This window comes from Choloepus didactylus, chromosome 5 (genome assembly GCF_015220235.1).
Source record: "Choloepus didactylus isolate mChoDid1 chromosome 5, mChoDid1.pri, whole genome shotgun sequence".
Lineage (NCBI taxonomy): Eukaryota > Metazoa > Chordata > Mammalia > Pilosa > Megalonychidae > Choloepus > Choloepus didactylus.
This window is the reverse complement of record NC_051311.1, coordinates 50516163-50528309: the sequence shown is the minus strand read 5'-3', so window position 1 is coordinate 50528309 and position 12147 is coordinate 50516163.

Below are 12147 nucleotides of genomic sequence, written 5' to 3'. Positions count from 1 at the left end.
CCTGGATTCTTGCAGCCCCATCCCCAGACTATTTCCCATATTTCCCCTCTCATGCATCCAGTTCAGTCAAGGCATCTTCCAAATCATCTCACTGATCCACACTCCTCTGCTTGTGAAACTTCAGTGGCTCTCCATTATTCCACGAATAAGATTCACTTCCTTAGCCTCAAACTCCTCTAGCACCAAAAAAAAAAAAAAAAAAAAATATGGCCTTACCCTAGTTTTTGAGCAAGTTGCCTGACTCCTCTGGGCACCAGTTTCCTCATGTGCAAAATGGGACTGAATAATAATGTTTTTGAAAAATAAACTAAGTAATGTAAGTGAAGCAGCTAGAGCTGTGCCTGACATAAAAGGATTGCTTGATAAATGGTAGCTAGCATTATTTTCAACCTGTTCTCAAACTGTTCCCATACATGAACCTTGACCCTTCAGTGCAATTGACCTACTCAGGTTTTATCCCTTCTGTGCTTTGCTTATATGAGTCTGTTGATATGAAATGCCCACCCTTCCCCTTATCTCTGTTGATTGAAATCCCTGAAGGTCAAACTCAAATGCTACCTTCTCCATGGTGCTTTATTTAATTTCTTCACCTGGATGAGCTAGCGGGGCTTTTTTCCTAGCACTTTTCATCTTATGCCTAGCGTTATAGGTTGTGCATCTTTCCATTCTATTGAATTGTCTTTGGCCCTAAGGACAGAGTCCTCTAATTAATTTTTCTATGCCTACATTATCTTTTCAACTCAGACATTGTGTTTTTCATCTCTGAAAGTTCAGTTTGGGTCATTTTTGTATCTTCCATGTCTCTTTATCACACTCATGTTTTTCTCAATCTTCTTGAACATGTGGAGTATATTTATAATAACTATCTTAAAATTCATTTCTACTAATTCTATCACCTATGTCATTCTGGGTCAGTTTCTATTGATTGATTTTTCTCCTCATTAGGGGCATATTTTCCTGTTTTTTTTGGCATGCTTAGCAATTTTTGTTTGGATACCAGACATTGTGATTTTACATTATTGGGTACCAGGTTTTTGTGTTTCTGTGAATATTTTTGAGCTTAGAAATAATTTAATTCTTTCAAGGTTTATGTTTAAACTTTGTTCATCAGGTTCAGAACAAGTGTTAGTCTAATTTGGCCCCATTACTGAGGCAATACCTTTCTGAGGACTCTACTCAATGCCCCATGTGTTAGAAAGTATTTCCTCTCTGGCCGGTAAGAACAGACACTATTCCCCGCCCTATGTGGCCTCCGGTGATTGTTCCTCCTGTTCTTTTCAAGTGATTATTTTTCCAGACTCATGTTTTTTCCTCACACTCATGGACAGATCAGGACTCAACTGAAGACTCAAGATCTGCAGATCTCAGAGCTCTCTCTGTCTCTGTGTGTGTGTGTGTGTGGGTGGGTGGGTGTGGGTGTGTGTGTGTGTGTGCAGCTTTCTCCTCTCTAGCACTCTGCCCTGCAAATTTCAGCCACCTCAATCTCCCTGAACTCTGAGGAATGTCTCCTCAAGCTCCATTTAAGCACCTTCTCCCTGCACCACAGACTGGAAACTCTCTCACTGGGCGCAGTTGCATGGTGCCCCTGATTTTATCCTTTCTTTCATGTCTCATTGCCCTGCCCTGCCTATTGTACAGTGTCTGAAAGGTTATTTCATACATTTTGTCTGTATTTTTTAAATTGTTTCATATGGGAGGGGAAATCTAGTCCCTGTTTGTCCATTATGACCAGAAGCAGAAGTATATCTCTACATGATGTTATGAAGATTGCCTTGTTCATCTAACTGATCAATATTTTTAAATAGCATTTTTATTTTCTGATTTTAAAAGTAATCTATGTTTATCACAGAAAACTTTTTAACTGCATAAAAGTGCAAAGAAAAACAAACCAGTCACACATAACCTACCACCTTTTACTATACAAGCTTCCTCTCTTTATGAATACACTTATGAATATGTTTGATATTATTATCATTATTATTGTTTAATCAGTAAACACTTCTGTACGAGTGCAAGTGAGCTGGTGCTAAAGAGTCAGGGACCACACACAAGAATTCTTAGAGAATACTCTTACTCACAAGTGGGAAACAAAAAGCTGATCATCCCAGATGGATGTAGCTGCTTAGCAAGGAAGTCCCTTCTTTGGAAGGCTACTTAAGGAGTTTGAATAACCATGATCTGTAGAGCCCAAATCTGATCAGTTTGGGGGCTGTGGGATACCCAAAGCTGACAGGCCCTAAAGCCTCTCCTTTAAGAACAAATGTTACTCCCTGTCCAGGAAAGGAAGGTAGGGAGGGTATACAGGTGCATGCAAGCAAGTCTAATTTGTAATTGCTGATGGAAGGACAGAGAGAATAGGCCTTAGGGGTAATAGGTGCCCACACTACACTCTACCTGTTGGAGAAAGGGCCATCCCCAGAGTTTCCTGACTTCACAGATAAAATGTCCTTTACGCCCTCCTCCTTATGCCATGCTCACAGCAGGCAGACTAGAATAATTCTTGGAACAGTGAATGGAATATATGAATAATATAATAGAAGGTCTTTGAGAAGCCAGATCTTTTTCTGGACAGCTTTATCTCTTCATGATAGCTTCACTTTAGGAAAGTATTTTGTTAGCTCTGTCCATCACTGGATCTGAGAATATTTTGCATTCATTCCACGGTGACAGGGATCCAATTAGTTGGGCTACAGATGCAGAAGTTTTTATCACCTTTTCATCACCTTTTCAGTTTTCAATTGTCTGACCCTGAACAATTGTTTAGGGGACCAGGCTGGTATCCTCTGACTCCAGCCATTGACTTTCAACTTCCTAATTGATTTTGGTGGCTCTCTCACAGTAGCAAAGTAACAGGGTTGGAGAGATCTTAAGTGTCTACCAAACTGAAAAAGTAGGAGAAATTTTCCTTTGATGAGAATCCAGTAAAAAGCCTAAAAATATGTTTCAACAAAATGCAGGTAAACAGAAACACACAGAGAGAGAAAATATCAGATCCTTCTTCTACACGGAACACCAGTGACCTGAGACTGGAGGCAGCCAAGCAGCTTCAGATCAAGTAGGCTCAGTCAAACACAGGAGAAAATCTTACATGGTAACAAGAAGATCTCAGTTCTCATGGTTGGGGCTTAACCAAGAGCCCCACATTCCCCCGTCTCCTCTTTGTCACCAAAGGCAGGCAAGGGGCTATGGTATTTAAGAGCACAAGCTCCAGGAAGTCAGATAAGCATTCGCATCCCAGTGCCGGGACTTAATACCAACATGACCTTAGTGTACGGTGGGGCTAAATTTAGTAACACCTACCTCCTGAGGTTAATGTGACAATTGAATGAGGTAAGACTAAAGTATTTAGAATGTCTCTGTTGCTTAGTAAATGTTAGTGTGGTGGATTGAATTGTGTACTCCAGTTTAGACATGTACTTGATCTCGGTCCAGGTGGGTGTGGACCCATTGTAAATAAGATCTGTTCAAGATGTTACTTTGGTTAAGTTGTGGCCCAAAACTGAATCAGGTTGAGCTTTAATCCAAATTCCTGGAGTCCTTTTTAAGCAGAATGAAAGCAAGACATAGAGAGAAGCCACAGGAGCAGCCAAAAGCTGGAATTCAAAGCAACCAGGAAGAGAAAGGAAAAGACACTGCTATGTGCACTGCCATGTGACAGAAAAGCCAAGGACCAAGGATCTCCTGCAGCCAGCCCCAGAGTGCCACAGCCTTCTGGGAGAAAGCATCACCTTGCTGAGGCATCAATTTTGGACTTCTAGCCACAAAACTGTGAGCTAATGAATCTTATTAAGGCAACTCCTGGTATGGTATTTGTTTCAGCAGATGGGAAACTAAGACAGTTAGCTAGTATTTTATTTTCCAGAATTTTCTCCTTTCATCTTCCTTTAATTATTTGGTTTCACTTAAAGAAATTATGTGTTGGATAGTTGTATTGTTACCAAAGTTGAAGACATGATGAAATAAACTTTTCTGGGGTGGGGGTGGGGAGGTGGGGATTTAGGGGGAAAGGGAAATATACATAAATGCTCTTTAAAGACCTGAGATCGCTTAGACGTTTGGGAATATTAAAATGTAATGTGTGTGTGTGTGTGTGTATGTGTGTGTGTGTGTAACTTGCTCATAGCATGTTTTATATAATAAATGTGAAAGTATAGGTCACTTAAGCATTAGCTACAAATCTAGCAACTGACTTATATTTTACATGTTTTCAATTCTTGTTGTGAATGGAGTTACAAGGTGTTGAAAGAATCATGGTTGTCAGTTTTTTGCCAGTTTATGAAAGCTGGACAAAATCTAAGAACTGGGCAAAATATCAGGCTTAGAATAAAACAAGTCACTATGTTCTCTGCACTCAGTGTCCTCCCCTGTGTCAAAAAGATACAGAAAGCCCAGGTTTCCAGAAAAGGAGCTGAGAATAAGACAAACCCAGATTCACGGAGAACGTCTTTTTTCAACTTGTCTAATCAGTCTTGTTTTGTGTGCCATCACTAACATAAATTTTTGCTTTTTGTTTCTTTTTTATCACCTTCAAGGATTTGGGAAAAATGAACTTTTGTCCAAATTAAAGTTAAGTTCTGTGTTTTTCCCTTGCTAGGTTATTTCTTGAACAAATACATGTAATTTATTCATTCAGTCAATAAACATTAAGTACCCCCATTGTGCCAGACACTGTGTTCAGGTACATAAAAACAACCTGGTTGCTACCCTCAAGGAGCTCACAGGTTGGGCAGGAGAGAGACTTTTAAGCAAGCGTAATACAGAGCTTCAGGAGTTCTAACAGATGTCTCTAGAGGGGGATAGAAAGAAAGAGGAGGTTAATTCTGCCCATTAGGAGTGGGGAAAAAAGGGTTAGGAGAGCCTTTGGGGTATGAAGTTTGAGTTAACTCCTTTATGGTTCAACTTTCCAAATAGACCAACTTCTTTCATACTTTGTAGGATTTGCAGGGCTCTGAACTAGTCAGAATCCACACCTCGCCTTAACAAGGTGGGATTGAATTGTATTCTTGAAAGTGCCTAAAATGATTAATTTTAGGTTGTATATGTGATCAGAATAGAACTGCACAACACAAAGAATGAACCCTAATGTAATATAATTATACTAATACTGTGGAAAAAAAACATGGTGGGAATGTTTTTAAAAAATCTCAAAATTAGCTGATCTCATCTGAATAATTTGTTAAAAAACAACTGACAGACATGCCTAGATATCTAGTCCATCCATTTACTCTCTCAACATTTGTTGAACACCTGCTCTGGGCCCAGGCAGTCAGAGTTATCCTTGTTTCCTTCAGGGAGTACCCCAGGTGGAACCCAAAAATCCTTCTTATTCAGAGCAAGTATCCTTACTCCTAGAAAACCTTCGGGTACTTCACATTTGACTTGAAAGAGCATCTCTGCTTTTCATAAACTCACAGAGCACTTTATCAGGGGATCCTCTCCTGTGTCGGTATGTATATATTATCCCCCCCAGAAAAAGCCATATTCTTTAATGCAGCCTTGTGGGGGCAGATGTATCAGTGTTGATTAAGTTGGAACCACTGGATTAGGCCGTTTCCATGGAGATGTGCCCCACCCAAATGTAGGTGGTAACTCTGATTAGATAATTTCCATGGAGGTGTGGCCCCGCCCATTCAGTGTGGCACTTGATTGGTTACTGGAGTACTTTTAAAAAGGCCACACAGGCCCAGACGCTTAGCTGCAGCTGAGAGACACATTCTGAAGACAGCAGTTGGAAGCTGACACTGACATTTTGGAGAATGCCATTTTGAAACACAACCTGGGAGCAAGTAGACACCAGCCACGTGCCTTCCGAGCTAACAGAGGTTTCCCGGACGCCAATAGCCTTTCTCCACTGAAGGTACTGATTGTTGATGCCTTACCTTGGACACTTTATGGCCTTAAGACTGTTAACTGGGTAACCAAATAAACTCCCTTTATAAAAGCCAATCCATTTCTGGTGTTTTACAAAACAGCAGCATTAGCAAACTGGAACATCTATCAAGACTTACTACAGAGTTTCAGCATCATTTTTTTCCCCAGACATTCTTTTCATTTTGTCTGTTTTTGAAGATGGCGTCTATGTGAGTAGTTTTATGTGGATGACACAAGGTCACGGCTGAGAGATCATTAGTATAAGGAAGGGCGTGAAAAGAACATAAGCTCGGTGGCAAAGCTGAGTCCAGGCTAGGGGTGGAAGAGCAATGAGTAGACAGGCTGGGGCAAAGGCTGGGCAAGATCAAGCTAGAGAACCGTGGAGTGGCTCCCAGGAATTACAGGAGCAAGGAGCCTGTGCAGAGAGGGTGGGGAAAAGAAGTTAGAGCCCCCTTCGTTGCTGGATCTATGTCCTCCTCTGTATGAAGCCCAGGTCCTAGTGATGGGGTCCACCTTTGAATTCTAGAGCATTTATCATCTGGACGAGCTTCTCTGGATTTGGAGATAAATAGATGTCTCAGGTTCCCAGGGAAATAGACTCTGACACAGAGATTTGCACACAGGAAGTTTATTGGGGAATGTTCTCAGGATCAATAGCTGAAGGGGAGTGAAGGAGGCAGGTTTGGGCAGAAGAAGAAGTTGAACTGTGATACAGTTGCAACAAAGGCCTCAGCTGATATCATGGGGAACTCTGAAGCTGAGATGGCCTTTCAGAGCTGTCCAGAATTGGGGAAAGGGAGTTGTACCCCAGCAATGACCTGTCAGTGGATGCGGGCTTCCCTGGGGGAAGGGGGTGACCTTGGGCAAGGAGAGCAAGTCCTGGGAGCCTGCAGCCCTCACTACAGCCCAAGGTGCGGTTACATAATAAATGATACATTGTTCCTTATAGTTCTCATTTTGTTTCACTGAATAGATGATAAACACTTTAGGGGAAGGACTTGGCCTTCCAGCTCTAAGGATCCCCACAATGCCCCTTGCCTCTTGAAAGCTCATGAAAAAATCTGGGCCTCCCCAGACAGGATTACCAACCAATCCTGTAATGACCATATCTAAAGTCATAATAAATGGGAATAAATGCATAATAAATCAGGATGCAGAGGAGTGACATTCTGACTTGGGATCCTTAATTGCCCTAGAATACTGAAAAGCTGGAGTTGAGGGCCAAGAACACCTCTCAGAACCTCAACCTCCTGCTGAGCCAGATGCTTCAGTGCAGTGGTGCTCAGTGTGTGGTCCCAGGACAGGCTGCTCCAGCATCACCTGGGAACTTGATAGACATGCAAATTCTTGGGCCCCACCCTAGACCTACTCAATCAGAAACTCTGGGGGTGAGGCCATGAAGTCTGTGTTCTAACAAGCCCTCCAGGTGATTGTGATGCAACCAAAGTTTGAGAAACGCTACTTGATCAAAGCAAGGCAGTGGCTAAAGAGCCAAGCCTCTGCAAGGACCCACACCTGGCCAAGGAAAAAGAAAAAGACAAGAGCAGGAAGGAAAGAATATCAGAGGTCAATGTGTCCATCAAAGGAGACAAGATGAAGAAGCCAGGCAGGCCCTGACACTCAGAACTGACCCAATGCCATTGGAAATGAGGTGGAGTTGACGTCACTCTCCCTGTTCTGTTCTAAAGGTCCCCGTGCTGGTTGTCATTTCCTTTTTTGTAGTTGAAGGGAGGTGCATTCCCTTCCATTACAGGGTCTACTTCCTTGGCTGAGAGAAAACAAGCTTCTGCCCAAGCCACTCCCCGCTGTGGGGAAGTGAAACAGGGCTGTGGGTTGGGGGAGGAAGGAGGGCTGGCTGGAGGTATTCTGAAGAGCTGGTGGCTTTCTGGTTCACTCTGACGGTACAACCCCAGCCATACTAAGAAAAAAGAAGTGGCCCCTCTGTACACTGGTTCCTGGAAGAGGAATGTTTCTATTTCAGCAACTACTGGAGCAGCAAGGATTTATTGAAACCTATATGTGCTCAGACGGTGGAAGACACAGTCCCCACCTGAAAGGTGCTTAGAGCCTAGTCAGGGAGAGAAGAACAACCCACCCGAAAGGATAGAAAATGGACCTGACCTGTACAATTAAGGGCTAAATATGTAACACGGGCCGTGAGTGCTGGTAGTCAGGAAGGAAAAGTCCTTTCAGACTGACGATCCCATGGAGGAAGCGTCAAGGCAGAAAGGGGCTGGGAGGCTGGAAGAAAAGGAGAGGAGACGGTATGGGGGGCTGGGAGTGGGCTGGAACTCCAGGAACAGAAGCATGCAAACAAGGACAACCACAAAGAAACACACCTTGCTAGAGCCGAGAGAGGCAGAGTGAGCCAGCTGGTGGGTCGAGGCCAGCCTGGAGAAGCCTCCTAAAAGGGTTGCCAGATAAAATACAGGAGGCTCAGTTAAATTTGAGTTTCAGAAAAACAATGAATAAGTTTTTACTGTAAGTGTGCCCCAGATAATGCAAGACTTTTTATTCTAAAGAAAGTATCCATTGTTAATTTGACACTCAAATTTAATTGGGCATCCTGTATTTTTATTTGCTAAAGATGGCAACCCTACTCCTTAAATAGTTAATACTCGCTCGTTTCTCACCTGATCCTCAGTAGGTACCATAGGTATCACCACTGTTTCCATTTTACAGATGAGAAAACTGAGTCACAGAGCTGACCACAGCCACACAACTACTGAGACTGTTTCCACAATACATGCTCTTAACTTCTGGGCTACCTTACAGAGTTTGGGGTCCGTCAAACCTTGATTCAAAGTCTGGCTCTGCCACTTACTAGGTATATGACCTTTGGCAAGTCATTTAGCCTTTCTGACTGAAAGCCTCAGTTTTCCCCATCTGGGGGATAATAACAATTTCTGCCTTATAGTGTTTTGTGAGAGTTAAGTGAGATAATTGGACACATAGAAAGTGCTCAGCAAATGGTAATTTGATGATGATGATGATGTTGATGATGGTGATGGAAGCCTTCAAACCCAAAAAGAGGAGTCATTTACAATACAGAAAGTGAGGAACCATGCACAGGCTCTAGCAAAATGGCAGGACCTGCATTTCCTCTGCCTTCAGCCTAGTACCCTGTCTGCCTCAGTTCTCTTAACTAGTCTCCCTGCTCCCTATCTGCAGGCACTGAACTGGACCCATTCCACATGTGTGGCAAGAGGCTCAAGGTCAAAAATTCCTTGTTGTTGGTGATTAGAGTTCCCTGCTTGAAGTTCTAGCCCCAGTTCCTGAGAGTAAGCAGTCAGGCCTTTCCACTTGTCTGTCAGCCCCTCAAATCATTGCCCAGGCGTACCTATGTCCTAGTTCTTGTTGCCATCAGGGGGAAAAAAGTCTAACACCTGGAGTATTTTGCACCATTCTACAGCCACAAATCACAAACATTTTCCCCTCCCTGTTACAGACTGCCAGGATGCATGCTCTCAACCACTTTAATCTAAATATCTTCTGAGTAAGCTCAATGCACAACAGATTTGGTGAGCATGTTCAGTTTTAGTCATTTCCTGCCTTCTCAGGAGAAGTCAGGTCTAGAGATTGGTTCCTGCCCTCTCAGCCTCCCACCGAAGACCCCTCATTGCTCCAGATCTGCTTAACAATGGGGCAGAAGCAGCCTCAACTTCTTAAACCTGGCATAAGGGGTCCAAGGTCCTGATGGTCCAGCCTTTAGCAGATTACCTTCTGCCTAGTACCATGTCTGTGCCAGTATTTATTCCTTTGGAAGGTTTACCTTCAGTGCATCACTTAGGCATGACTCCTAGTAAGTAAATGAAAAAAAAAAAGGGCCAATTCTCTCTTGCTGTCTCCTGGGGCTACAAAAAGCCTATTCTTCAACTGTCAACCACTGTCCTTCAAGTAGCGCTCTGATTCCTATCAGCTTGATGGATGTGACTCTTTTGTTCCAGGTAGTGTTTTAGGCAGTGTGGATACCTCTGAGAAAGAGAGACGGGATTTCTGCTCTCACAGGGCAAATAATATTCTGGACCAAGATTCCAACTGTGTGATTACTCCCAGTCTCCTTTTAACTCACGTCCTTATCCCGACTTTTAGAACCAATGGCCCCTGGCTCCCGACTCCTTGCCAGTCTCTGATTCTAGGCTTTCCTAACTGCCACTCTGACATACATCTCTAGGTCTCATCTGTTCCCATGCCCCTCACCTATAATGAGTTTCTAGCCTTCCTCTAGCTCTCCCAGCCCTGGAGCTGAGTTCTACCCCAGACCCTCAGCCTCCCACCCCGTAACACTGACAATGCACAGAGTCCAGCCATCTGGCCCTCATAAAATGTCCCAGGCTCCATGCCAAGTGGAGCTACAGATTGCTTGGCCCTCCGTTCCCTAGGAAACCGTAGGCTGAACTGGCTGCCAAGTCAATGGAGGATTTAGGCCATGTGGTTGGCCACCTGGGCAGAAACCTGGCTGATTGCTTTCTTATCTGGCAGTTCCTCTTCCTGGGTTTAAGAGCCCAACCCTATCTGAATCACCTGGACCTTGGAAACCTGCTCCTATTGAGTCATTTGCAACTAGGAAATCCAGTTCTTCTGGGTAACCGGCCTCTTGGATATCTGATGAATGCCCTGCCTTAATTAAGTCTTTTGGACCCTGAAATGTCTCATCTAGTTCCTGGATGTCCTAGGCCTGTAAGAGCTGGATTCCTAGAACTTGCCATCCTGTCCCTGAAACCTAAGCCTCCAAGTCACCAGAGTCTGGTATCTTTCCCTAGATCAGGAAATACCAGCTGTGTCAGAGTCCTGCCTTCATTCACCTCCTTCATTCACTCACTCACATATTCAATCGACAAATGTTTATGGTGCATGCATTTTGGGATCAGATAAAGTGTTGGTTGAGGTTTCCCAATAAGGAATGGACTAGACATGGTTCCTGGCCTAGAGGAGTTCACAGCCCAAGGGGAAGACACCAAAGTAAACACACTCAATTTCAACACTATGAAAAGTGTCACAGTAGGACTGGGGCAAGTTCAAGGTACCAGGGAAAGACATCTAACATGTACCCAGGGGTGCAGGGAATATTTTCCCCAGCAGGTGAATATGAAATCCAAGCTGAGTCCAGAATGGTAGACAAGAGATGGTGAACAAGGAGGCAAGGGCACTCAAGATTTCATGTGTGAAAGAAACAAGGAGGAAGAGTAGGGCACTTTGAGGAAAATAAAAATGTGAACATATTTGGAGCAGTTGGAGAGGTAGGTAGGGCCTAATCATCAAGAAAGAGTTGGTTGATCTCCTAAGGGTTTGGGGGAGCTACTGAGGAGTTCTAAGTAGCACCCACTACACCTGCTCTACTCTTCATCTTGAGATCTGCACTTTGAAAACTTATTCTGTCACCGTGATAGAGAATGAATTAGAGGGAAGGCAAGGTCCTAGGTCAGAATAACAAAGACAAGAGACTGTGGCAGGATTCTAAGCAAATGATGATAATGATCTGAACCAAGGGAGTAGTAAAAAATATTGGAAATGTAAAATCAATGGGACTTAATGGTTGTTTGTATATGCAATGTAAGTGGGGGTGGGGGTGGGGGTGGAGTCTAGGATGATGAACTACTGGGAGTGTGGTGATGCCATGAACGGTTATCAGGGAATAGAGAAGGGAGGGAGGGTTTGTGGGGGGTGGTGGGATGGAAGGCAAGGTCCAGGGCAGGAAAAGCAGGGTTGAGTTGAAGATTGCCCTGGGAACCTATGAGGGAGCTGTGTCCCCAGGAGAGATCTTGGCAAAAGACACAAGTCCGAGAGATATCAAGTCCGAGAGATATCAGTCTGCAAACAGTAACTAAAGCCAGGAACACTGTTGAATGAGAAGAGCAGAAGGCTGAGGATGGAGCCCTGGAAAACAACAGCATTAAGAGATACACAGAAATTTACATAGTCTCAAAGTATCTCCCACACATGACACTCACTGCAGAGAAACAAAGTAACTTTACAATGGAGAATCCTGGATACAGAAGGAATAGCCATGGAGGTAGGAGGAGAAATGGGAGATGGTGACATGATGGCAGCCAAGGGAGAAGGGTGTCAAGCGGAAGTTCGTGGTCAGAGGGGTGAATGCTGCAGAGAAGTGACAGAAACGTAATGAGGAGACAAGACAAACAAACCATAGCCTGTGAGTTTGCTCTAGAACAGGTCTTCACCCTCCTTGTAAAGTCACTATTAGTAGGGAGGGAAGCCTGGAATTTTGTTTGAAACCATTGACTCCATTAAAGAAAAGCTGGTTTCAGAAGTTCT